At 37.6% G+C, this 26,360-nt stretch overlaps 1 protein-coding gene across 1 annotated transcript in view; it reads left to right on the top strand.

Annotated features, from left to right (window-relative positions):
• The window catches only part of CCDC178 (coiled-coil domain containing 178), a 161,368-nt gene that overhangs the window by 108,538 nt on the left and 26,470 nt on the right, over positions 1 to 26,360 (top strand). The window lies entirely within an intron of this gene.

Genomic DNA, 26,360 nt, shown 5'->3' with positions numbered 1-26,360 from the left:
GATCTTCTAATCATCATTTTAAAAGTGTAGTGGGCCAATATAATATGAAATCACAGATCTAGAGAGCAAAGTGGTCTGAAAGGTGTCCAAAAAAACTGATTTTGAAGTGGCAGAAAAGCAAAGTAAAGAAGAGCTTGATGTGCTGCTGTTGCCAGTGCAGAACCAGTCCAAGCTTTTACTAGGGATACTTATGCCAAAATATCCAAGTACTGATGTTTCCCAAGAACTGTAAAGGCTTGAAGCAGAAGACAGTTAAGATGGGTCCACAGAAGAAAAATACAAAATTACCAGTGTTGCTGATATTGATTCCTGTCAGTAAAACAATGGTGGGAATGAGGTGAGGTGCTGCCTTGATTCCTCTACTGTCTCCTAGTGACAGTCACTCAAAGTCCTCTTCAATTTTAGCAGGATTTGTCACTGGCAATTATTTACCATGCTAGGAAGTTTGTTCCCGCTTCCTTGGGAAATTTAAAAGTAGTATCTAATGATAATATCTCTGAGGTTAGATGTCTGGACTGCAGCATTAGTGAGTCAGCTGCACTATTACATTGCATTACATTACATTAACTGTAATTATTTACAAGAAAGAAAACTGTAGAAGAGGCTGGAATAAAATATTATGCTATTTTTGCAGTCTTTTGTAATCTGGCTGTACACCCAAGAGGCATAGCAAAGCTGTGCAAGTCAATTTTTAGTTAGAAACAAATATCAAGAATTCTTCACATTCGTTTCAGGCTAATCTAAAACTAAGATTTTCAAAATCTGGGGCAAAGGAAAAAGAAAAGTAGGTTGGAAAAGTTTCGTTTCTCTAAATTGTCAGTTTGTTTGTTTTGATTAAAAAGAAAGGATATTTGGAAACCAATGGGTAGATCTAGAGAGGGCATTTGATATTTTTCAGCAAGGGGAGATGGAGTACTTCCTTGCTTAAATGTCAGTAATTCAGATGTTCACTATCCTCCCAGGTTCAAGTATCCTATTAATATGATTGGAAATAAAATTCCCTCCTTTCCCAAGAACACCTGCCTGAATGACCAGGTTACAAATTATCCTTGGCAAAGTCTGTCGCAGTTTCTCACTGTATTGTCACACACTGTGAATAATTAGTTTTGAAGGAGACGAAAAGGATGAAATAGTCATTAAGATGTTCATCTAACAGTAGAACCTCGTTCTGAAAGAAATTTGGAGTAAATTATGCTAAAAGAAGAAGTTTCATCAGTGCTTCTGAAGGAAGCAGCCCCAGAATAATGTAGGTCCCAGATCTGGGCATGCTACTGAAAGGTGTGACATCTTCTTCCAAATCTCTGCTCTAAATGATGCAGTAAGAATGTAAATTTGCCTTCAACTTCTTGAGTAGTCTTAACCCTGGGCATCATCCAGCAGGTGGAGGGCAGTCCCTCCATGATTTTCAGGGTTCAAGCTTTTACCCCTCTGCATGAGGCTGCTGGCAATCACTGCAAGCCACTCCTACTCCTTCTAGAAGTCCTGCAGGACTGCCTTACTCTCTGGATCTAGTGAGGATGTGGTGGGAACACTTGTTCAGGTGTCCCAGAGGCTTGGTTTGTAGCATCATTCCCCTTCAGTGAAGAGTACGCTTGCCCAGCTCCTTTAAATTTTTCTTGTCTGAAACCAGGTTGAGTCTGTAAGTAAAAGCACTCATTTAGAATATATATAAAAAAAAATGACAACACAGACACAAGTAATATTAACTAAGAATAAAAGAAAAACTACATTTGCTGTACAGTTAAAATATATGACAATTCCCATCTTCAGCCAGCTCTCTGCTTCCCTCTGAATAAGGCATTTGTCAAGGTTCAGCTTTTGTATGTGCTTCTCTCTCTTAGTGGACTATGTGACATGCTAGAGTCACTCTCATCTTTCAAAACTTCAGGGAGGTCTAGGTAGATTTAATCTTTTCCTTGAAACTAGCAGAATTTATGACCCAGGAGAATAAGTGAAGCTTTATTAGAATAAAGCTTCTTCCTTCACCCAGAAGTTACCTTGTATACTTAACTGGTTAGTAAACAACCCTTTGATTCAATGAGGTGTGAAACTTGAATCTCCCTTTGGTGTCTATTTCACATTTTTCAGCAAGTATATATCTTTCAATCAACCTTGTCAACCTTCAGATTAAGAAACAAAACCAAAACCAAAACAACCAACCAAAACAGAACACCAATAAAACCCAGTAAGTTTTTTGTAGTCTATTGCTACTTCTTGGTTGAAATCAGTCATGGTGGCAATGAGCCACTCTGCTGTAGGAATGGTTTTGCAGTGAGTAATCCCCAGCTCCTTAGGCAAACTGACCCAGTACAGCCAGGAGCGGGGAGCGACAGAAGAAGTGGCAAAACCTATTTAAGGTCAGAAAGGACTGAGGGAGGGTGCAAAATTTCATCACAAAAAGTGGCCCACTTATTCCTAAGTGTAGATATTATTTTCAGTGAAAAATTTTTTCACTGAAAGGGTTATCAGACATTGGAATGGGCTGCCCAGGGAGATGGTTGAGGCACCATCCCTGGAGGTGTTCAAAAGACGGGTTGATGTAGTGCTGGGAGGTATGGGTTAGTGATGGTGATGCTTCTTGTTTGTTGTGTGGGTGTCTATTTTTGTCAGTTAGGTTGACGGTTGGACAAGATGATCTTTGAGGTCCCTTCCAACCTAGAAGATTCTGTGATTCTGTGATATTAGCCACCTTTCCTGGGGCCATTCAGAACATGGTTCCATGACAACTTCAGCAAATCTAAATTATTGCAGCAGCAGTCTGGCTCCTTCCTCATGCCTGCATGCTTGCCTGCGCTGGGTACTGACTTGCAGAGCTGATATGGCAGAACACTAACCTGGGAAACCAGGTTTACCTTCAGCCACATCTAGACCCTAAGTGACAGCTTTGCCAACTCACTTGCCTGCATGTCCCCTTCACAAGACAAGTGGGGGACACACAGCTGGGCATCAGGTGAGTGCTGCAACTGTCATCACCCTGGCTGATGCCTTCACACACTGCGGTGGAGCTGAAACTTCACATACTTTCTCTCTTACCTCTTTCTTAAATAGCACTTACGTACCCCTTTCCATAGAGCAATGTCGGTAGAAATTTTCAATCGTCTGACCCACCAAGTACGCTCAAAAAGTGTAATTCCGTCAGTTCTGAAAGGAGACACAAAGATCTTTTTACATGTTGTGGTTATAAAGTTAATATGGGACTAAAGTATATATCAGTTTTTCCTAAAAGAAATAATCTTAGACCTGAGTTTGAGTGCTCCCTGAAGAATTTTAAGGTTGTATTAAGATAAATATTTTATTAGAAATTAAACCAGAAGAGTATAAGGCAAACCACTTTTCCGTGCTTGACTGAAGGAATTATATCTAATGCCCTCATCAAAGAGGTCTGTAAAATAGGAGTGTGATGTGTTCTTGCCACAAGACAAAGACAGAAATGAAACAATGGCCTAGGCTAGAAATTCACTTCTCTAGGGAGCAGCTGTAGCACTATGATTCATGCTCTCAGGTATGAATCCCTGCAAATCACTGGAGATAAATCCAGGTTTTGGGATCTGTTGGAATAAATACATCATATAAATATTTAGTTGTCTAGCCTTTTATAAAAAAAAAAAAAACAAACAAACATTCACAGTTTCTGAAAAGGATTTGCTGGAAGGAAGAGTGAATGACTGAACACAGAAAGAGAGTGGGAGTGAGGAATTACAGAATGAAAAAGCACCAGAACTGTTCTAATTTTCAGAGATAAACTGTTTTGATGCAGTTTTACTATCCATTTCCCAGTAACCCAATGTAATTTTGTTAGTCCTAATATGTTTTACCACAAAATCTAGCCATTTTTGACATTGATTTCAGTGCAATTTGTGTAATAGGTCAAGTAAAGTGGTGCTTATTGACTGCTGATTGTATATGTTTTTCCACCTGAAGTGTTATTGTTAATTGACGTGCTCTTTCATTTTCCTGAGATAATTTTCACTCTATTTGAATAACTGCCTGAAATTCCCCTTTGTAAACTAGGTCGCTTTCATGGCAAATATCAAATATAGTTTTGAAAATCAGATAAATTGCAGACTCTAATTCATTCCTTCAACAACAGAACATTAAAATAATCAGATTCGAGCTAGTTTGTCAAACATAATTTACCTTTAGTGAATATATGCTGTCTGCCCCTAACTAAATCACCCATTTCTAAATGTCTTGTAATCTTGTCCCATACCATTATTTCTAGTAATATTCTTGAAAAAGAATTCTGGCTAACACTAATGGCCCGAAGTTCTCGGTATAATTTTGTTTGTCTTGACATATTGCAGAATGTTCTACCTCTATTCCTAGGTGATTAGAGATCTTATATTGCCAGACTCTTTGTCTTAACTCTTGGAGATTATAGAATTATAAGACAGGCTATCTAATTATGGCCTGTTGCTTTCCCTTGTGAAGCTTTTTTCTCATATTTCAAAGGTTGCCATCAGAATATTTTTTTTTTGTGATTATGAATATGGTGATATGGATGGTATGTACCTATTTATGTCAAGGGTGCATGTCTAGCTTCCTTCAATGGTGAGAGTAAGTTGGTCAAAGTAACACATCAGAAAGAAACCCAAACATCATTTTAAACAATACCAATCTGATTTCTGCATTGATGAACTATCAGATAATGCAAGTTTTCTCTTTTTCTTCTATTGAGAAGGCCAGTGTTGATCCCTCTATAATCCCACTTGTTTGCTTTAATTGATTTCTAAGGTTCTCCACACGGCTGTACAAAGACAACAACAAAGACCCCAAGAAAATTTTCCCTTTTTGAAATGCCATATTGGATGTGCAGCTTCCTCCAGATCCACTGAAATAATGACTGTTTTTGTCATTCACCCAAGCAGTGTCCTTTCCCAGCTCTCCCATGGTACCCTATGACTTTTGTGTTTCCTCTGCATACTGGAATCCCAGCAATACTCCATTCCAGATTACTTCTAGGAATAACATGACACAGCCAAGCATAAACCTTTTACTGCCTCTCACATTCTTTGACAGGCATAGAAAACAGTTATCTGCTATAATTAAAAAAAATACAACTGTGAATTGAAATCTCAAGATTACATATCTAAAATAAGATTTATAGAAAGGATTATTCTATGACCATGAATATGTTTACTTCATTAAAGCTGCCTAACTTGCAAAACATGTTTTTAGGTCTATGAGTTCTGTCACTACTCTTGGCAAAGTCTGGAAATGCTTCTGAGTCAACTCCACAAGGGAACCACCTTCCTGGGTACTAACATTTCACACACAGCCTTCAGAGGTCATGCAGCTGCCACAAACCCAGTGAAAACTCAGGGCAGAGGAGCGGTTCTTAGAACCCTAGAAGAGGTTCTTAAATCAAGGAGTAGCTTTTAAAAATCTCTTGGCTTTAAATGGCTGTGAACACCATATAATTTCAGTGCAAAGGCCAGGCTGCTTACTTTAAAGCAGTGCTGAAAATAATCCCATCCTACTGGTAATTCTGTCCCCAAGTTTTCTTTCTGCTGCAAGGCATGTAGGAATTGTCAGGAATTGTCAGGGAATGTATAGACTTATGCTACTCCAATAATTCACTGCACCAAGGTCTCAGGCACATCAAATATGTTCCATAGGCATCCTACATTCTCTTTTGTCATTCCCAATCTCCCTGCTCTGCTTTCCTTAGGCCAGCTGAGTACAAGAGAATAACATGTAGTATACACTGATACCTCTGTGGGCTTCTCTAACGAGTTGTCTTTGCACAGGTGTAACTGGAAAATCCTCAGGGATCCTACAGGGATTGTGATGAAGTGTCAATAGAAAGAATCCAGCCTGATTTGCTGAACAAACTTTGTTGGTAACAGTGAAGAAAAAAATTAATTTTTATTTGTATACTGAGTACACCTGACTCCAAAGTCAAAGAATGATATAAAATATTGACTCCCTGTGTTATTTTCCAGAGAATTATTATTTACAGTATTAGGGAACTAGTGTCCTCTGTAGATCTGATTCAAACTGCAGTTTTATAGAACAGAGGAAAACTTCCTCATCCAGAGATATAACAAAAACAAATCCACATCCACTCCTCACAGAAATCTCTATCATATTACACAAGTTAATATGTAAACATTTGGAAGATGTATTTCTCTGGCACCATATTATACATGTAAATGATTTCTATTATTTTCTTCTTATGTGTATCTGAAAACAAAAGTAAGTATATACTATGTCATATTATATATATATACATGCAAGCTTTACAGAGATTATATTCATTTCAGACAGCAAAATCAAGCTAAGCAAAATGTCAAACTTTGTTTACTAATTTTGTACTTATCTTTTCTTTTAATATCCTGTCTTGGTTCTCTAGTTATAACGTAGATGCACCTAAAGTTCGCTAGAAACATTTGCCATTAGCTTCTTCTAAAAAAATTAAATTTGAGGATAATCCTACCTCCAGAGCTTATTCTGTTCCTGGCCATTGACTGTGACAGTGAAAGGCTCATCTGAAAGCAGTGGAGCATCCCATCTAAAAGCATAAAACATATTACATTTCATGAAAAAGCTAATTCAGATTGTTTAATTCTGGTAATATTGCCTCTGTCACCTTCAAAATCAAAATGTTCTTTCCTGTTATTATAAAGAAAACAACCAAATTGCTTAAAAACCCATTTGAATACATAGCTGCCTTATGTTGCATACTAATTTGATTAAAAATGCTTGTGCCTCACCAGCATTTTTTACATAAAACACACTGGTGAATTCAACAAAGAAATATAGATATATTTTAGCAATTTTCTATGATAGAATACACTATAGCATCCACAATACCCCTGGACCGAACAAAGATCTCAATGCGGTACTGGGAGATGCTAAACTGAATGTCTTGCTGTATTTGTTTGCTCAATGCTTTGGGCACTGTGCCAACCTCATTGCGAATAACTGCATTAGTCAAGTGTATCCAAATTATTACAACACAGCGTCCATCCCAGTTATTGCTGTTGAAGCATTTTCTGAATCTTCACATCACTAGAAACGTTTATTTGAGGGGAGAGCTTTGCATAAATTCAGGACAATTCTAATTTTAGACAGAAAATCTTAAAATCTTTACAAGTTGATTGTGTAACTAGGTTTTCCTAGCAAGAATAATTAAGTATCTGCACTACTTTTCTTTTTACCTATTATGAACACCTTGTCTAAAGTGGGGACCTGCCATGACAATAGAATGAGGAAAAGGGGAGCCAAACCAGGATTCACTGTATTTATTTTTCAGCTGATAGAAATAAGTATTGTCAATAGTCATATTACCTTCTTCTATCTTCACTCTACCAGCTTAGCTCCTTGATTCTTCATCTAGATGATGATGTTCCTGTAAGTCTTTTTGTATTCCTATTTACCATGTTTTTGTAAGAGAGATGGCAGGTGTTATGTATTTTAATCTTTTCTCTCCTAGAAGAGACTCTCCTCCTACTGCAGGGATGTCCAACCCTTGTACTAAAGTACATCTGGAATCTACAGAACATGAAGCTCCCCATGTTCCCACCTTTTCATTTCAGCATAGCTCAGGTGAAGCTGGGGATGGGGCCCAAAATGACCAAGCAGTATTGACATCTGCAGCCCTTGCTGGCTCACTTCCACGGCTGGCCATTTGCATCACTCTGCAATTTCCAGCTCAGCGTAGCCATGGTCATGAGGTACAGTTCTGACAGGAGAGATGTATTTGGGCTGCTTGATAGCTACATGTCACTAAAGAGAAGCAGTCTCATCAGTCCTGTTACACACATCTGGGCTGGCAAAGCAAAGCAATCTCCCTCCTTGGTTTGGAATCGTTGTTTTCCTTCTCTTGCACTCGACAGCGATACTTTTTCAAATTATGTAGCCCCAGTGAATCATAGAATCATAGAATGGCTAGAGTTGGAAGGGACTTTAAAGATCATTGAGTTCCAACCCCCCTGCCATGGGCAGGGACACCTCCCACCAGACCAGGTTGCTCAAAGCCCCATCCAGCCTGGCCTTGGACACTTCCAGGGATGGGACATTCGCAGCTTCTCTGGGCAACCTGTTCCAGTGTCTCGCCACCCTCACAGGAAAGAATTTCTTCCTAATATCTAATCTAAATCTCCCCTCTTTCAGTTTTAAACCGTTACCCCTGATCCTGTCACTACACTCCCTGATAAAGAGTCCCTCCCCATCTCTCCTGTAGGCCCCCTTTAGGTACTGGAAGGCCATTATAAGGTCTGAAAACAGATATCATATTGCCACATTATTGATATTTCCTTAAGCTTTTATTCTCACTGTCCTTAAGCTTGTATTCTGGACACCAGGTCCATCAGTGGTCTGTATTTTATGAAACCCCTTGGCTGAGAGTGAAAATTCCAGCCTCTTATACCAGTGTGTATGACTAAGTTTGTTGTAGCTGGCAGTTTTTTGTCTGGTGAACTGTGTTGTCCAGAAAAGCATACATTATTATGCCACAAAAGTCTAAATTATCATCTTTTAAACTTGGTTAGAAGCAGGAAGTTGTGATATTTTAAAAAATACATTACATTATATTGAAATGCAAAAATCTCTAAATTTCCTACGAAGGAATTTTTTTAAAATCCATTGACTTTGAAATTCTGATATTTTTCTTTTTCATCATATGAAAAACATATTTTGACATAGACAATATATTGCAATGTTGTATTTTGAATATATTATTATATTAAACATGGTATGTTCATGTTAATGTTTTCATACACTGTGCTAACTCATAATTAATTTAAGAAACTGTAGAGACAGTGAAACTTTCAGGAACTATCAAAATTTAATGAGGAAGAAGAAATAGCTTTTGGAAATAGTTTTCTGTAGGAAAAAAATCCTGTAATACAATGAAATCTTGGAAGAATGCTCCTTTGGTGGCAAACTGAAATTTTAAATGTTCTTCCATCTATCTTTAATAACTGCCAAATACACATTTTTGCTGCTTTTACTAGTAAATGCATGTGGATTTTACAGTGAAAATTATAAATAACAAAATATTGTAGAAACTTAAACCACATCCTTCTGTATCAGCTCCAGAACAACATTTTCAAAAAATGTTTCCTTTTTGCCTTGCAGTGCAAAATTACAAATTAATACTTGTACACATGTTTCCTCAAGAATAAAGTAGTCCTGACTTTTGACACACGAGCAAGTTTTTGTCCATCAGCCACACAATGGTAACTGTCTGTGGGCATCGTTCAGCAAATTGCAGCATGTATCAGAAGTATGGTAAATTATCCTGCTATGAGTGAGGGATACGTGATTTCCTGGTCAGGTGTGGATGCACCTGCATACGGGTAGATGGAGAGAATTTATGCAAATATGCAAACCATTTAACTAGAGGCATAAATACTATGGTTTGTGATGCTATTGATAGGACTTTTAAGGTACACCATGGTATTTCTGTGCCTGCCTTAAATTGTCTCGCATTGAGCACTTGTTACAGACAGAGTAAAAGAATGCGCAGGAACTAAACGACAGAGCAGCTGATGCATGGTAAACTTTTCATGTGTCAAAGCCCTCTGACAACTTGAGTTTTACATATGCTTTTGGATTTCTTACATAAAATCATCAATCTGCCAATGTTGTTTTTCCCAAGTCAAAAAATTATGCTGTTGAATGATCAGATTTTATTTGGGCAAGAAAGAACATTTCTGGAATTTTCTTAGATTTTTGTAAGACATTGGGGAAGGAATTCAAGGTGGAGCTCTTTTATCATGAGGAATAGCTAATTGAGCTTCGGTCAGCACCATGTTGTGCTATGGTGATGGCATCGATACATGCATTTTTGAAAACAATTACTCATTCAACAGGAGCTTGGTCTACTTAGTAGCTTCCCTAACCAATCTGAAGTTCCATATTTATGCTTGTTTAACTCTTTAAATATAGTCTGCCTGTCTCCCCACTGGTTTAGTAATACCAGTTTTTGTATACGGTCTGAAATGTCAGAGTAACTAAGGCAGCTGTACCCTTTTAACTTCTCTGAAACACTTGCGTGCACGTACTCCCCAGTGCCAGTGTGTGTGTACAGTTTGTCCAAATGCACTGGGAAGGCAGGAGGCAATGGTAGCCTTTGTATCAGAGAGGAGATCTGAGAGACACGCACGTAGAATGCAGAAAACCAGCTTGCTTTCATGTTAACATTTTGACGTTCATCAAGAGGCTTGACGTTGCTTTCTACCAGTTGGAAGATGCTATACCCACCAGATATTTCAAACATCAATTTTTCTTTTATGGGGGAGGAGGAAAGGCTTAGGATAATTGATTTCTCCCTGCTGCCATGTGGAGCATCCTGTGAAAGGGATTATCTTTGGTTTCCTTAGTCAATATTTTGTGAACATATTTTCTTCCCAGAAGGCAGGTGTTGTGAAGAACAACAGAGACCACAAAAAAAGAGATAAGCCTTTATCTCCTTGCAAAATGATTTAATCTGCTACACTTCTGACATATCTATACAGGAACACATAGGAGCATAAAGGGGAGTTAATTAAAGATACTAATGAAACATACATAGGATAAAATATGTTCCCCATGCATTTTCTTCTATTTAGATGAAAGGTGATTGAAGTATAGCAAACAAGCCATTAAGAGAGTCTGTACGGTACTTGAAAGATCTTTAGCTACTCTGAACCTCTGTGTGAAACCCAGATTCCTGCAGCCATAATTTCCTTCCAGAATTAAATGAAGAGACAGTTCTAGTTCAGAATGCTGCAATTTTCTAAAGTATTGCCCATGATCATTAAAAGTAGTTGTCATCCACTGAATAATGACTGACAATCAGTTCAGTGAAGTCCAGCTGCTGCTTTAAGTCTGGTATTGGAACATGCGATCTGGGACACTGGGGCAGCTACCCTGCAAGGGTATTTTATTAAATTAACAGTAGTGAATGGTGCATAAAATTGTCACTAAGATAAATTTATTATAGTAAGATTTTATTCTCACATTATTCTGTATGGGGTGCTACCCCAACAGAGTTTCCAATTCAGTAGTATGCCTGAAGCCAGGGGTTTTATCAGCCGTGTGTCAAAGGGTGTCTGGCTCTCATTCATATATAATTTACTCTTATTACAAGAGATATTTCTATTTTTCTGCACTAACAGTTGTATATTTTCTAATGAAGGTTTAAATCAACTGGGAACCAGGGTAGAAATAGAGTTTCAGTATTTTGTGCCAAATATGGATTGTTTGTCTTCCTGTTAGTTATGGATTGTGAGTGTATTATTGCTGAAGGAAAACTTGGGGAGGGGTATTTTTCTTTCATGTATTTATTTATCATTTAATATAAATTATAGGAACTTTTCAAGTGTTCAAAGTGAATTATATCATTTAGAAAAAATGTCTGAGATTATTAAGAGAAACATATGAGCCTACCTAGCCTGCCTAGGTCAGCTTTGTGCTTTACTGAGCTTGTGATACTAACTCCGAGAGTATCTTGGTGTTTAGTATTTGCTATCTCGATCTAGATGAGAGCTGAATAACTACACAGATGCAAGATTCCATAATGAAATTTTCATCTCCAGATAATACTCCCTTCATTATTTGGAAATTTCTCTGGAATGCATTTGTTTTACTGTATCTGTTGTATCTCCTGTGTTCATTGTGTCTGACCACAATGTTGTGTATTTCTTGTGAGGCAGTTAGCAAGTGCTAACTTCTTGCAGAACTGAGAGCTTTTCGGGATTCCCATACAGATTTCAGTCCTCCTGTTTCCATGTCTCTAGGAAAGTCTTTGGTGAACTGTCTGTCGTTCCCAGCTTTCTGGGGAAAGGCAGCCAGCTGTAACTGTCGTATGTAATGATGGAGAGCTAGATGTACGTCCTCCTCTCTGAACACGTTGCAGCACTTCAGGATTACGTTCCGATACTCATGTAAACTCTTATGGTGGTGTTATATTGGTAAGTGCAGAGTTGGGCCTGGCTGTGTTCCAGACTTTGTGCTTGAGCTTCATGGTAAAGGTTGCTTTCTGCTCAAACTACTGGTTGTTATGTCCCAAGATTATGTCTGAAATTCATGAGTGATTATATTTTTGCTATAATGTACCCTAATATTATTATTTATGTATCACCTCTTTTTGTTCCACATTGATAGGAGAGCAACTCCTTCCACTTCCTCATTTATAAAAGCTGTGATTAGCCCCTGCTTTTGAGTTAAAATTCACATTTTCAAAAGATAACCTGATTATTTTTTTCCCTCAGAAATTCTGATAGATCAACCTGTTGAACCAACAGTGAGGTTCTGTCTTTTACTTCACAGATAATTTTAAATTGTGTCATCTCAGCTGAAAGTATAAAGGTATTATTCTAATGCCTACAAAACTCCCTCTTCTTCAGCATTTTCCAAATAAAAAAAAAATAAACAACACTGTGATAGAACTCCCACCAAATACAGGTCTCTGTTACCCCTTTCATCTCCATGCTATTCTCCTCATCATGCCGCCATTTTATGTATCAACATGTTGATAATACTCTTCAAGATGGCCGCCTCCTAAAAGCCTGTTACCATTATTGAAAGAGTCTGAGAATGAACTCAGAAAGCAAATTACGTTTATGGAAAGTATTCTGGATGAAATAAATATTTAAACAAGCTGCGTGTATCTAGTTAAGAAATCTTTCTCCTTGAAAAATGGCAGGTTTTCAGAACTAAATCCTTCACAGGACTTTATTTAGAAGCTTGAACACAAACATGCTCTTAGGGCCTAGGACAATATTTTTACTCATCTTGGCTTGCTTAAAGCCAGTTTGGACTGGGGACTTCAGCATCTGTCTCAATGAATCTAGATGGATTTTCTGAATGTGTATGGTTAGGTTTTTCTCAGTTTCTTCTGCTGAAGCTGTACTGGTGACTCTGCAGTGCATGAAAATATTCATGCTTGCTCTGAATTAGTGCAGAATGGAGAACCCGAGCTTTGATCTTCAGTCTCCAGATGAGGGCCATAGCCCTCAGGTTGGCATAAGTGGACTCCTATGGCATAAGTTAACTCCTCTGTTAACGTCACTCACTAGTTTTTCACATCTGAAAAACTGAGGTATCTCAGTGTCACGATCCGATGAAACAGGAGAATGTTCGAAATTGGGAAGAATATTGTGGCAAAGGAGGATTCTTTCCTACACATCCCTGATGCTAAGTTTTCCTTAAGATCAAAAGCCATCCTTTTTAAACTATTATCATATTTTCTTCTGTCTATATACGTATACTTTTAGCAGAAATTAACATTTAAAAAGCTTCTCGGTAGCTCTGCCAGTCAAACATTAAACTTTAAACACTGAAGAGTATTCATCAGTGCAACTATTTTGCTGGAGTGATAAATATAATTTAAAGAAATATATTCAACAACGGCTATCATAGTGTTGTTATCAATTTTTATATAATGAAAGAGATTAAATGAATCCTTGCTAACGTATTATTGGTATGTGAAGAACAAGAAGAAACAAATCACACACATTCTCCCACTTAATTATTGTGCTAGACACTCATTGTCATATCATTGACCTATTTGGTCATGCCCAAGTTAATCATGCCTGAACCTTTTCCCAGTGGGAAACAAGCTTCTTCACTTCCTGTCTTGCAGGAATATCAACTAAAACTCAGTCACATATGCCCATAGTCTGATCACTGCAGCCCACCACAACCGTCGTCTCCAGCAGTGAAACGGCAGTCTGTGGCGTGCCCGTGAGAGTCGGTGTCAGACACCCATCACTTCCTGTGTGCCTTCCTTCAACTCCGTTCAATCACTTACTACATTCAATTATACCAACCTCTGTTTGGAAAAGTGCTCCCCTCTTTTTTTTTTTTTTTTTATCTTTTTCTTTCCTTTTTTCTTTTTTTTTTTTTTGTTGTTCGCAGGGAACTGTTTTGTCACACTGAAATAGAGTTTATGTGCAGTGACAGCCTAATAAGCCAGCAACTTTAGTCGCTTATTAAAGTCAAGCATGTGTCTTTGTTTCATGTTGCTAATGATGTGGAACCGTTGAGGCCCGAGTATATTTCGTCTGGACGGTGTGGGAGCGAATGCTGAGAGCTCATTACTTGGCTCCCCATTGGAATCCTGCAGGCTTCTGCTCATTGAGGAGACTGTGGGGGCTTTGACAGAATTATTATACTGAATATTTTTAGACTCATTAACTATATCACCAAAGCAAAACATCTCTTCCTTAGATGCAAATGGCTGCAGCTACTGTGGCTTTGCTTTAGTTATTGCAGAAAAAAGGATGAAGCTTGAAAACAACTTAAGGAAAGGATTTTCATGCCCGAATGTTTGAATTTGTAACTTATATTGGGAATGTGTAAGTCTTTTTTACCACTTTTAAGCCACTCATGTCTAAGTGCCATTTAAAAATGCATATATTCAGTTTCATGTAGTAAGCGGTGCTCAATCCTTTAAATTTGGAAAGTGCCATTGAAGTACACACCAAAATAGGAGCTTTCAGAATTCCACTTTCTATTCTAGACTGAAAAGATTTAAATGTAAAAAGCTCCTGTTAAGGTAATTATAGATGCTTGAGTTAAGCCTTCAAAGGTAAAGAAATTCAGAGTTAAGGCTAAAAATCTGACTTTCCTTTAACCTAAGTGCTGGAACATATGTACTGTGCAGTATGAAAAATCACACACTTCTCCGAGCCATACAATTCCTAACCACAACAGAGTGATTTAAAGATGAAGAGTGAGACAAAATTTTTAGCCTAAGTCTGAATTTCCTTGCTATGCTGGGTTTAAGTTGGTTCTTAATGTTACTTTATTGTAGCTTTTTGTGGTTTAATTGAGACTTAAGATGTACTTGAAGAAAAATATGAATACTTTAAAATTAATTCTTCAGAGCAAAGGACAGAAAATTGCATTTATGGCTCCATTTGTTGGAAGAGTGAAGTTGGCTGTGAACTGTACATTATTTCACCTTCTATAAAATTATATTTTGATTTCTTGATGGAGACCATCTCTACATGTTGTGTATGAGCTTACCTTTTATAAATTATGAGCTTGAGTAATTGCCTAAGTATATGCACATTTAAAAAAGATAGAACCAAGCGTTTCTTCTCACAATGTGTAGAAGCTTTAATTAGGATTTTATTCTCCAAAATTATTGTAGGTGGAAAAACAACTATTTTGATTACTAGGAAGAAAGACATTGCTTTTATTTGTGGTTCATTTCCTGCTGTAGTATTCTCTGACAATGGTGACACTGTCTTTATACATCAAGAAGTTCTTCTTTCTATGACTGCCAGGGACTCTGGAGGGAATACTTCGTATCTGAAACATGTTTCCCTTTGGGATTTCACCATCAGAATAACAGTTCTGATCAGCAGCCCATTAGAAAAATGTTTGGTTTTTTTCTGAAGCTATGAAAAGGAATAGTTAAAAATCTGACAGATAAGAAAGTTATGCTGAATTGAAGTTAAATATTGCACACATAGGAACTTCATGTTATCCTTCAAGCAGTAATTTCTTAATAAGTGTAAGAGGAGTTTTCAAATTAAGCTCTTTGAGTAAATGAAGCCTCAGAGTGGACAGCCAGTGTGGGTGCAGTTTTCCTTTTGAAAACCTGCAGTTCCTGTTCTTACCAGTTTGTGGCACAATACTATTTAGTTTAGATGTTGGGCAAAGCTTTCAAACTCCAGTGCCTTTATGCTAGGTACCTAAACCTTTATATTTAAGCATCTAGGTAATAGTAGCCTGATATATACTGGGAAAACTCAATCTTTCCGAAAGACAGGATAATAAATATGGGTCCCAGTAAGAAAGCTAACTCTAAAACCAATGGCCATGGTTGTTCATTAGGTACTAGACTCTCCCTTTAAGCTGCAGATGACTTTTCAAATTAAAATGTAAATACTCTGTCAGGAAAATTCTCACCTGCAGAACCAGTTCACAGTTGTGATTTCAGATGTTTTGCAGTAAAAATAGCCTGAAGCCAGCACACCTGTCTAGATACATAGATGATCTACGGGAAATAAAACAGACTTGAGCTGTACACATGCAAATGCAATTGTTTCGTTTCCTACATGCAGTATTGTAATCAGATTAGTAGATGTAGCTACTATAAACAGATGTTCACTATCATATACTGTACTTAAAATTTTATATTTATCCAAAATTGAAATCACTGTACAGTCCAAACATCTTTTTACTTATTTTGCTTATTTTAATGCCTGTGAAGCTGTCCCTTTTTGGTTTTGGGGAGAAAAGGTATTGGGTTTTTTGTTTTGTTTTACCTACAGAAATATGTCCTGCAGTGAAAAAACACTGGTAACAAACATGCATACTCTTTTGGGGAATCTGATTTAGGAGAGCCTTTAAGTCTTATTAAGATGCATTCTTGAACTGTATAATAAATATTTATCAGACTATATAATACTTTTTCTACATTCCCGGTGGCTGTATTTCAGTGAGGTCCATATTATAGGTGTTACTGTGTCCAATGACATGCAGCTTTTTAGTTATCAACCTTTTCGTTGCCTAAAACTGGCTTTCCTAGACTACTGGCCAAGTTCAAAGCCTTGTACTTAAATGGATTTTCAGCATAAATTTAAATTTTATGCATTTCTTTGCTATCTATAGCATGGTAGCTGACTTTGCAAATGAATGTTATCTTCTGTTGTCTAGCTTCCATACAAGGTAAGAGCTTTGTATTTATACTGAAGTGGTTACCCTAGATGAGGTAGTTTTGACACTAAAGATGTATTTTTCTTCTTGGTTTGGACATATGGTAGATTTCTTTTATGTGTATGTTTCGGGTAATAGAAAAAAAATATAAATATTTTATTATATATAGCATATCTGATTGACCTCAGAAGGGGGTCAGGGTTAAGGGGCTATTACAAATTTTGAGTAAAATGCTTAAAGATATGTTAAAGAAAAGTGATTTCAGTCTGGTTTTATGGTGTTTTGTTTTGGTTCGTTTTTAAAATAAATTCAACTCGTAAAGCTAAATTTATTGATATACTCTTTACTGCCTTTCCAACCTCTGGAATAGTGTAAAGCATCCAAATAAGCACTTATTTTGCATTCAATGAGTGAAAAACAGTTGGTGTGCTAGTGAACCTAGTCTTTAATTTGAAACAGACTTACTAATTTTGTTATCTAGGATACGGTAACTGTGTCTGCACCGACAGGTAGGTGTACCTGCTGTGTGCCCTGCAGTCCTGCTCCCCTGATCTTCCAAACTGGGAAGCTTTTGAAGCACAATGTTTCCTTCCTTGTTTGTGCATCCAAATTTTCTTCCAAAAGAAAGCAAGGTGCATGTGGAGTGTGCAGGGGTTTGCTTTCTTTTCTTTTTTTGCAGAAAGGGAAACTGATTAAGGTGAGCTGTAACTGTTGTTACTTCTGCTGTTAGAAGTTGAATCTAGGTCCTGAAAAGTAGAAGAGAAACACACACTGAAGGGGGGAGAAGATATTACTAAAAACAGAAAATTCAGCTTCTGACATTTATACTTTCCAATTTTCAGCATTAGCACTGCAACAAAGACTGACAGAAATGCTTTTCAGGCACTTCTAATGCATTGAAGAAGGCTTAAAAAAAAGGAGGCCAAAGGAGGTGAAGAAGGCTTAAAAAAAAGGAGGCCAAAGAGATCTCCTTTGGGTTCAAGCCCAGGTGATGTTTCTTCTTGGTTTCCACAGAGCCAGGGCTGACTTTGTCAGTACCACTGGCTTGATCACACTACAAAGCACTGGGCTGTGGACCTCAACAGAGACCTAGTGGCTTAACTTGTGGTTAATACTATATGTTACTGTATTTCAGCTTTGTTTGTTGGAAATCATGTGAATCCACCAGAGCAGATTTTTAAAAATAGGGTTAAAGTGCAGCTATGTATAATATGCCATGAGATGTGGCATGATGACATGTAGCGTGTCTGGGGATATAAATCTTTCTGGGAGCAGTCCCTGGAGTACATCATATTTTATCATATCATATCATCTCATATCATATCATATCATATCATATCATATCATATCATATCATATCATATCATATCATATCATATCATATCATATCATATCATATCATATCATATCATATCATATCATATCATATCATATCATATCATATCATATCATATCATATCATATCATATCATATCATATCATATCATATCATATCATCACCTGCTTTTGCAGAGGTATCAGACTAGATGATCTCCAAAGGTCTGTTCCAACCCCTACCATTCTGTGACTCTGTGATATGTGGGCTTTGCCTGCAAGAGAGCACATAGTTTACTCTGAAATAAAACCAGCGAGTGAACTAACTGTGTTGATGACCAGCTGTCTAGTGGTACAGTCCTCCTTTATTTTGCAATGTTGATGCACGCTTGTAGTATGGATAAAATTCTCCTCAGTCTACTATGACTAATTCACAGTTTCAGACTACGTAAGATTTTTTTTACTGTCTTTTAGGGGATATAGGGAACAAGACTTCCTAGAGTTAGATTGAATATTTGTAGGATAGAGACTGGCAGTGGTGGGACGAGGAGACAGGTTAAGGATAGGCAAATGGTGATTTGGAAAAAAAAAAAAAAGAGCGGTAAAGGGAAATACTGGAGTTTTCCAGTAAGTCTGGGTCAGCCTATGGAAAAATGGAAGAACCTCTGTATATTAAGGATGCTCTCCTTTCAGAGGCTGAAAAGGAACTAAAGATTCCTTAATCTCAGATGTCATTCACTCTCAACATCTATGAAACTCTTTGGGATAGCGTTTTACCGCCTTTTAGCTCTGTCTCACATAAAATATTGTTATGCTCTGCGGAAACAACCTCTCCCAGAAATACTGTCTTCCACTGCACATGTTGATGTGTTCACAATGTGAGCCCACCCGTTGCTTTGAAAAAGATAGAAAAAAGACTATGAATCATATCGTAATACATAGGGTCTTAAATTAATGTTGCAAAAGCAACTGTAAGTCTGGCATTTCCTAACTTTAGAACATTTCTCTTTCCTTTTTATTATCCTTTTAAGGTAATTGTGTGTGATTATAAAGGCATTAACTAGATTCCATTTTGCATCTTTCATTTATCTGGTAATCAGGAACATAACACTGAATCTATTTGTGTAATTGTGACACTTAAGAATCTTGGAAATCAAGATAGGTGGAACCTGCCAACTAACTCATGGTTACCAAAGTCACTGACTCAGGTCATTAATAGTTTAAGCACCTCCTCATTAAAATAGTTTAACCAAAGATGTGTTTTCTGTCCTGTTTATTACTGCTGTCAGCTCTTACCTATAAAAACTGCTATTTGAAAGGGTTTATACAAACTGCATTTCAGAGAAGGATTAAAAAGCCCAAACTTCTTGACAACCATAGTGAAAATCAATCTGAAGCTTACATGCTAGTAATGACTTCCTTGTTTTCATACATGCTTGAATTTTCTTCAGTTCTGGAGAATCTTTCATGAGTTAGGAAAAGATGACTATACAGTCATAATCCTTACTAAGAAAAGTGAACATAGACACCAATTATAAGGTTGCGTCCATTAAATACATATATCTTTGGAAGCAGTGTTCAACAATTTTTGTCGGATCTTTTTATTTTAATGGTTCCTATTTAATACATTCACCTTGTAAATATAATAGCTGTATAAATAAGGGCTGTAATTGGTATATAGAAAAACTTTTTGATCAAATAATATTTAAGATTGCATATTTTTTTGTTTAAGAAGCACACCTAACTAAGTGATAGTAACAAGTAAATGAAATTCTGCCGGCAACATTAATGAAAGAAAAAATGTGGTGACAACTTATTTAACACCTTGAGTTTGATTAATTTATCGCCAATAGAAACTATGTTTTCAGCTCAAACCTGCTCTGAGTTTGAGAGAGATGCTGAATTCCCCTTGCTAGGCTGGGCTCTGTGTCTCCAGCACGGTTCCTCCTGACACACTGACCGAGGTGTGGATAGACCTGACTGCGCCTGTGTGGGCCCCCACAATAAAAACAGTGGTCCCCGTTCTGCAGCGGGGACTCTGGTGGCTTACACAAGAGCCAGACATTTGACGCCTGGTGGTCCTGAGGTGTTCCCTGAAATCTGGGGCACGGGTCCTGAGGTCCTACGCTGTTGGGGCCAAGAATGTCAGTGTTTTAAAAGTGTGCAATTTCAGGGCAGTCAGCCTTGTCAGTGTTAATAGGCTCCCTGTTGTGGTGCTAAGGGATGAGGCATGGATCTATCTGGGCTAGAGCCTGGCCTCCTAGGACTTCCAGTTTCTTTGCTGCAACGTAAAAATGATAAAGCCTAGGGGCCATTGCAGTTGCTGAGTGAATTTGACTTTAGCTGCTGTCAGTTTCACTAGCATTGTTGCTTTTGGGGTTTTACTTTTCTCATACATTGAAAATGTGATTGTCCGCTTTGACTGTCTTCACTGTTCACTTCACTTTTGGCTCTTCCCCTTTTCCTGAAAGCAGGGTGTGAAATAACCAGATTCATTGTGGTTGTTTCAGGCTTTGTCTGTGCCCTGGAACAGGGGCACACCCGCCTCTGGTTTGTGGGTGCACATCCTGGCTATTTTCCCATTCAGCAGCAGGACAAGACCCAAATGCACATCAGCCCTATGAGGAGCCCTGATTTCATTGTGCTGGGAACTGCTGCACGCAGACAGGGAGGAAAATGTCTTCTGCTCGTGTGGGGAGCAGGGGAGTGCCAAGTAGCACTCCTAGCCTGCGGGTGAAAAATCAGTAGAGGGATTTTATAATTGCTACTTCCAGGAAACAGGAGAGCCCACAAGTAATATGAATGGCTGCAAACTTCCTAATGTATCAGGAAATGAAAAGTTATTTAGCATTTGCATTAAATTTTTAAGTGACAAGCAGTATATGATCCTGTGATTGAAAGTTTTATCAGGGACTATAGCAGAGACATTACTTTATTGTTACATGAAGTGCTGTTTTATCATTATGAAATATAATAAATAACTTAAAATTGCATTACAATCTCATTGACGGTTGCCAATCTCTGGATGCTGTTCAGGAGGAAAAGTGAGGGAAATATGATGTGCACATGGAAACAAAAGAATTCAGCTTGAGTAAAAGTTTAGAAGTAAAAACATCGAGAATTGTTAAAGAACATTTCCTGCAATGAAATAAATTAATAAGGACAAAATAATGAAAGTGGTCTCCTTGGCTATAAAACCAGCATTGTTGAAACCTACACTGTTGTAGTTGACTCAGTGCTGGTTACCAGCATCGTATATTGTTATTAGCCATCTTGTGGGCCATACGACTCAAAGGTCTTTGTGGTCCATGCCCATTTGAATTTGTCCTGTTATCTGTGGCAGTTTTGTTGAAGGAAATAAATTTCAGTTTGTTTGCATACACAGTTTTGCTTTATTCCATTGATGCTTAGAATATTCTGCCCTATTCAAAGTCCATGCACATACTAGAAGAGACACAGACTACACTTTGAAATTCAGACTTTAAATGCAATAGTAGACTTATCTACTTACTGAGCTCTCTGAATCTGAAGAAGGGAGGACATTGTGGAGTATAGAAGAACAGAAAGAACAGCAAAAATTAAAACCCCTTTTGTTTGTTTACTCATATGCTTTGAAGAGTTACTACAAATAACGTATTTGGGAGTTTTTCCAACAGTATTCTTTTCATATTTTCATTTCTTTATGAAATATTGAGGTGGGAATATTGCAAATTAAAATATTGCACGGTCAAGGTGGGGAATTCTCATTCCTGCCTTCTCAGGCACTTGCTTTCTTATTTCTTGCTCTGCTTGGTCTTGTTCTTAATTTTCTTCTTCTTCTTTCTTTTTCTTCCTCTCCATCTTTCTTCTTAGAACTGGAAGAAGGAAATACAATGAATCATTGCTTTTGGGGTATCATTCAAACTTCTCCTTTACATTAGGTCTTATCCTACATCACATCTGAGTCTACGTGGCACTCATGGTATTTCTTTTAATTTGAGACTTTTTTATGAATGGCTTACAGTACTTACAGAGTGATTTAATTACTGACAGCGTGTGACTTCATTTAGTCTTTTTCTTCTCTTCACATTGTGCTTCCTAAAGAAATGTGGCTGAATCCCTAAGCCTTTCTGAGGACAAAGGGTTCTGGTAAGACCTGCAAAATTTTATTCCAATTATCTTAATAGCTAGTTAATACAATATGTATTATGACAGACTGAAGCTAAATATCTAACTAATTGTAAACTCCATTCTGTGAACACCATTTTAATTTCTGCCTTCCACATAATATTCATTTTTGCAATACAATCTCCATCCTGACTGAAGGCAGGCAGATAATGGTGGTGGGAAAAGACAGTCAAATGCTAACAAGGACTATCTGTTTGAGTGCTATGTTCTTAGACCAGAGAATTAAGTAACAATTTAGAAGTCTCAGTGAGAATGCTACAAAGAGTCATCCAAGATAAGTGACTGAGAAGCTGATGTGTAAATGTCACGGGTATGGGTATCTGACTCCTTGTAAACCTCAAAAGATGCTTATGCTTACTAAGCAAGAAAGGGCTTTCTGTCACCTTATGTTGACCTCTGAGTCAAGCAAGAAGGAATACAGCTGTCTGGCCTAAAGTTCTAAATCAGAGCTAGGTTCAAAATCAGCAAGGAGGTTACAAGTTTTAAGAATTTACATGAGATTTCTGAAATCTAACCTCTGGTACTATGAAAGAAGAAAAAGGTGTTTGGTTAGACTAAGGATGTCAAATTCAAGTTAATTGATGACTTAAAGACTTCAGTTTATTAGTTTTAAGATATCCCTTTTTCCCTTCACAGTGTAGTTCCTACCCTGACGTAGTGTAGTAGCCTCTAGCCATGTATATTTTGCTTATCTTCCCCTACTTGTTGAAGATGAACCCCCTCCAACCTTCATGTTCTGTTCCTAATCCCATCCTCTTCATGAGTTCTTATAATTTATGAATTCAATACTTACTATTTATGGAAAACGTGTGCATCTGGCTCTTTCCAAGACACTTTCAACAGGAAGCTCAGGATACTGTTGGCCATGAAGGCATCATCTAGTCTGCGAAATGAAAGAGGGTTAGGGACCTAGCTTGACCTGCTGTGTAGTTCTCCATACTGTATATTTATGGTGCCATGTCCTGTTTTGGCTTGTGCTAGCCAGCATTTTCCAAGAGGAGTCTTTAACATGAGTCAAGGAATAACATGTATCTGGGACAGCTTCATGCAAGAAGCGTGGATAGGACAATACCAGCTCGAGTTCCCTCAGCACAATACAATATTCCACCACTATCCCAAGAGACTTTGCCATGCCAAAGAGTATAAAAAGCCTACTCTCTGTTCCATCTTCATAGGCTGAAACATAGCTTTCACGTTAATTCAGTCATTCATCCTTTAATGCCTTCTCCCCTTAAAATACTATGTGTGTCATAGAGCAATGAGGCTGTCGCAGAAGACTGGGAAGTGGTAGTGGGCTACATAGTATGGACAAAGGCAGCCTGTGCCACTTAGTCTGACTGCCATAGAATGGTTCCTAGCTCTGTTTATTTAACGATATGAAAGTAGCCCCAGGGGTTGAGAAACAATGTGCATCTCTAAGATGCAGTCAGCCATCAGCACAGAGGTAACATCTGGCAAGAAGTTATGCACATCTTAATTGGCCAGCTGTTCTTCTGATTGATTCATTGCCTTCCAGGAAGCACACTTACCTCTCCATGCTCAAGTTGGCCCCGCAGAATATCCAGTCTCTGGGCTGCTTTCACTGTCCAGGCAGTGTATTGTGCAAACCCAGGTGGGAAATTCCTGTGCAAGGCCTGGCTTTGCTGAGCTGAAGGCCATGTCATTCCTCAAACGGTTAACTCGAAGTCAAGTTTCTGTCACAGCTAAAAGGATGCTGGTGGGGATTCAGCCAAGCATCCAGGAGCACGTGCCACTTTGGTGGTGCCTGCTGTATCACCTGGGCTACCGTGACACCCAGTCACACTGCCCAGAGCCTGGGAATTGACTGGTGACTAACAGCTCTTGTGAGTTCATAGCCAAGTGCCAAAGGCCTCAAAGTACAAATGAAATGGAAGTACTGCCCGGTCACAACAGGCTGGTTTCTGGCCAGAGAACAAGATGGGCTTGATTTATGATCCTTGAATTCTTATGAAGTTATAGGGGATAATTGAAAAATGTCTCATCCAGAAAAAAATAAAATTTCTTCCTTTGAATTTCATTTTACTGTTTGCAATAGTCAGGAGATACTCTATATGAATCATAAGCAACTGCTTAATATAGAAGTTTATCATCATAATATCTGATGTTCCTTAGTCAAGACAGTCAGGGTACTGTCTCTGTATTCTGCTAGGTCTACAGCTGAAGTACTTTTTGGTAATTAATCTTAGTGTATCTTAAAGGTAGCAAAGAAGGCATGAATTCACCCTTCACAAAAAATGGGTCTTCATAGTTTATTAGTTTTATTTTTAACATTGCAAGCTCATGAAAAAAAAATATCAACAACACTAAATGTCAAAGGACTGCTAGTTTACATTTTGAAAAATGTGTTAACAATTATACTCCAGAAATCCTTTAGGAGGGGACAGAGGATGAGATATGGTATTTTATTGTGCAATTTCTTCTTTTCAGAGTAAGCAGTGGAGTCTGTAAAAGGAATGATTAGAGATTATGGCTGCTTTAACAGGAGAAATTAATGGCAAGGTCAGGAATTTCTTTGGAGCAATCTTGTTTACTTGCAGGGTTTTGACACTTCAGCTTGTGCTGTCTGACATGTTCCTCTAATGGCTTTGTGCAAATACCCAATAAAAGTTGGGAAAAGTTGTAGGCTTCTGTAGATGAGAGCATTGGAGGCAAAAAAACTTAAGAAATGCAACCCTTTTGTTTGGAGTAAGTGGAATTATCTGCACCTTTTCAAGATGTTTCCATTCATTGCTTCGGGCTCCTGGGAGTGAAATAGCAGTATTTGATTATCAGTGTTACTAAATGATATAGAGAGAACCATCTGGATAAGTACAGATATATTTCCCTTGTATAGCAGTAGAAATTGGCAAGTATAAAAACCTTTGAGGAAAGAATAACATCACATGCGTTCTATATCTACTCACTATCAAACTCCAGGCTACATTTTCAGGAAGTTAATACAGAAAGCACACTTTTCATTTTCAGATTGGTGTTAAAAACAGCTACAGCAAGTAGCCACAGTAATCAGAAAGATACCCTGATCTTACTCTATTGTCTCTTTTCCTTATTTTTCTCCTGACAGCAGTTAAAAATCATAATACCATTCTTTAATTTTTTTCTTCCTTCATTGACTGCTGGTTTTGTCTGCATTCACTGATATTTTTAGTGGAAGATTGTACTCTGATTTTTCAGACTTTTCTTCATTTGTTTTTCAGTGGATCTTGAAATACAGTTTTCCTTTTTTAAAATTTAACGTTGCTAATCTGCTTACCAAAGCATTCACAACTGGAATAAGGTCAAAAAACAAGTGCATCTTTTCATGTATACTTGCACATCAGCTGAGATTTGTTTTTTTCATGAGGCTTTTACTCATTTTTAAAGTATATCCAGTCTGTTGACAAAAGAGCTTTATTTAAATGAGCTATGTAATCTTTACCAGCAGTCTGTGGAGCAGATTTGACAATAAAGAAATATCTCATTACCTAGGAGCTTTGTATATTGTACAGGTGTAACCTGGTAGCTGAATAGTATAAAAAGATAAATATTAACTGGATTTTGCTAATAAATCTGCCATTCTTACAGCGCCAAAATCTGTAGAGTTGTTGTAATTGCCGTTGTTTGAGTTGTAACAATGAATGGAACTGATAAGGCTTATGTCATTTACATAGAATTTAGCATTCACAGTGCACTGTTGAATTAATATGACACACACATTGGGTCCTCTGATATAAGATTAGCATCATTTGAAAATAGAGAAAGTGTAGATTTAGAAGTGACATATTAGTCTCTGTTCAACATGTAATGATAATTTGCTTAGGTCTGAAAATCATAGAAGGTTACTACTGACAGCAGTGACTAGTAGCTAATACTTCTTCTGTTAGTTGCATTTTGGTTTGCTCTAGTTTGTAATAAATTGCTGTCTTCAGAGGGACTACTGAAGAATTACAAAATAATATTGTGTTGAATCCAGAAGGTCAGGTACCAGAAGGTCAGGTACCAGTTATATCAGTGTCAGTCAAGAGTGGTTTTGAGTTATATTTGCTGAATGTAAAACAGAGTCATGTTTTAATAAAAGAATTCAGTGAAATAACCTTAGTTTCCTGTACTGTCAGCACCATAGAATAACTATGTTTTAGCTGCCTAACATAGCAATCAAATACCTAAAGCCTTTTACACATCTCACCCTGGTACAGTAATGTCAGAAATATACCTTTCTTCATGGCACAGCATGATTTCAAGTCTTCCCAGTGTCTTCAGTTGAATCTGTCATTGCT

This window comes from Calidris pugnax, unplaced genomic scaffold (genome assembly GCF_001431845.1).
Source record: "Calidris pugnax isolate Ruff unplaced genomic scaffold, ASM143184v1 scaffold51, whole genome shotgun sequence".
Taxonomy (NCBI): domain Eukaryota; kingdom Metazoa; phylum Chordata; class Aves; order Charadriiformes; family Scolopacidae; genus Calidris; species Calidris pugnax.
This window is presented reverse-complemented; position numbering and strand designations above follow the sequence as displayed.